The sequence below is a fragment of the Schistocerca cancellata genome, chromosome 1 (genome assembly GCF_023864275.1).
Source record: "Schistocerca cancellata isolate TAMUIC-IGC-003103 chromosome 1, iqSchCanc2.1, whole genome shotgun sequence".
NCBI classification, from domain to species: Eukaryota; Metazoa; Arthropoda; class Insecta; order Orthoptera; family Acrididae; genus Schistocerca; species Schistocerca cancellata.
In genome coordinates, this window is record NC_064626.1 from 932389291 (window position 1) to 932391808 (window position 2518).

At 47.5% G+C, this 2518-nt stretch overlaps 1 non-coding gene across 1 annotated transcript; it reads right to left on the reverse strand.

The window, feature by feature from the left end:
• Positions 1-598: 598 nt before the first annotated feature.
• Positions 599-675, reverse strand: Trnas-cga (transfer RNA serine (anticodon CGA)). Its single transcript has one exon. It is a non-coding gene; the product is annotated as a tRNA-Ser (tRNA).
• Positions 676-2518: the final 1843 nt, after the last annotated feature.

A 2518-nucleotide genomic window follows, 5' to 3' on the forward strand; every position in this document is an offset into this window, starting at 1 on the left:
GCACGCCACGTACACGAGCGGCCGCTGCAAGCCCGCTCGGGCCGCGCCTCGCCTCGCCACCGCGGCATTATCTGCCGAGGCCGCAATTGGCGCACTGCGGCTGCAGATTAAAATTAAAGCGGATAGCCGCGGCCCCGCCGTGCTGTGCTGTGGTGCGCGGTGCCGCTCGCCAGCATCCAGGCACTCGCGTCAGAAGCGGAGGAAAAAAGGCTATGCTCTCGTGTGGTCGAAAATGAGATATGTAGCTCATCACGCATTGTCTCTCCTGCTGCAACCTTTATCTTTTCTGTTACTTCCTTCTTGTCTCATTCCCTATCAAATAATCTCTTCTTCTGATCCACAATTTCTGTTCTTTTCCTTCTTTGTGAGAGACGCTAGTGTAACCCGTGCTACAGATACAGTTCCTCTAGTTGGAATGACAAGACACATAGAGCGGATTCGAAAACGCGCTGCTAACATCGGAACACGTAGGCATAGATCATACGAAAGTGTACCAAAAAAGCTCGGAAAACTTACTGGGAAATCAATTATTACTGAATGAGAGTTTCACTCTGCAGCGGAGTGTGCTCTGATATGAAACTTCCTGGCAGATTAAAACTGCGTGCCCGACCGAGATTCGAACTCGGGACCTTTGCCTTTCGCGGGCAAGTGCTCTACCAACTGAGCTACCGAAGCACGACTCACGGCCGGTACTCACAGCTTTACTTCTGCCAGTACCTCGTCTCCTACCTTCCAAACTTTACAGGAGCTCTCCTGCGAACCTTGCAGAACTAGCACTCCTGAAAGAAAGGATATTGCGGAGACATGGCTTAGCCACAGCCTGGGGGATGTTTCCAGAATTCCTGAATTCTGACCTTGGCGGTTAAGTCCCATAAGATTTCACACACATTTGATCGTTTTTGAACTTTCTCCTCCGAATGCGAAATAATTTGTTGACACCGACCTACATAGGGAAGAACGATCACCAACATAAAATAAGGGAAATCAGAGCTCGTACGGAAAGATATACGTGCTCATTCTTTCCGCGCGCTGTACGAGATTGGAATAATAGAGGTGGATCGATGAACCCTCTGCCAGGCACTTAAATGTGATTTGCAGAGTGTCCATGTAGATGTAAATGTAGATATTAATGTCAGACGTGTTTCACACCTCTCCGCCTCCCAATCCACCACACAAGTTTCTGCTTACAAATGACGACACCTCTACATATTCACCTTCACAACCGCCTCCCAACCGCTCTCAGTTCTCACAGACCACTACCGTCTCTTGTCTTTCCCTCTTATCACTTCCTCCTCTTCCAAACTCGAACAACTAGTCTCAAAACCCCTTGCCCCTGCTGCCACTCACATCTTTGCTGCACATCTGAGACTACTCTCACAGCGACCTCACTCCATCCTACGAGTCAAATCACCTCTGTCTGTCTGTCTGTTTGTCTGTCTCTCTCCCTTTCTCCCCTCTCTCTCCCCCCTCTCTCTCTGTCTCTCTCTCTCTCTTTTTCTCTGTCCTCCCCCCCCCTCCCTCCACACACACACACACACACACACAAGATGAAAAATAAATAAATAAGTTAGTTCACATGTTGGCAAGGCTCAAAGCCTACACAGAAAGCAAACGAATGAACATAAACACGGGCCTTAGTGTGGCAGAAGTGAAATACATTTCTAATTCTGTAGTGAAGTTACACAAAGTGAGCTGAAGTACAAATAGGCAATGCAACATAAGGGAAAGCTGTTCTAAAAAAAGGAGAAAAATTGCCAAGAATAAATTTGAAACCAAATGTATTTCGACCTCATCCTACGTCAACGACAAAGGAAGAGTACGTTAACAAGAGGCAGAACCACCGTAAGGAATTAGTCCGTCAACTTCATAAGGAAATACTCCTTTTACTCTATTAAAGACCAAAATGTACAGACATAATGTGTGTCCATATATCCCTTAGTAGCATATAAGATTGACTGAAAAAAAAGAAAAAAAAGAAAGCTGGCCAGGGTGCCCGAGCGGTTCCAGGCGCTACAGTCTGGAACCGCGTGACCGCTACGGTCGCAGGTTCGAATCCTGCCTCGGGCATGGATGTGTGTGCCGTCGTTAGATTAGTTAGGTTTAAGTAGTTCTAAGTTCTAGGGGACTGATGACCTCAGCAGTTAAGTCCCATAGTGCTCAGAGCCATTTGAACCATTTTTTTTAAATACTTCTCAATAATTGCAGTAAATTTAAGATGTGAAAACCAGTAATAATTGAAACTTCCTGGCAGATTAAAACTTTGTGCCCGACCGAGACTCGAACTCGGGACCTCTGCCTTTCGCGGGCAAGTGCTCTACCAACTGAGCTACCGAAGCACGACTCACGCCCGGTACTCACAGCTTAACAGAATTATCCTAAGGACAAACACACATACCCATGCCCGAGGGAGGACTTGAACCTCCGCCGGGACCAGCCGCACAGTCCATGACTGCAGCGCCTTAGACCGCTTGGCTAATCCCGCACGGCAGAAGAAAGTTGATGACTGGAATTTCGTGAG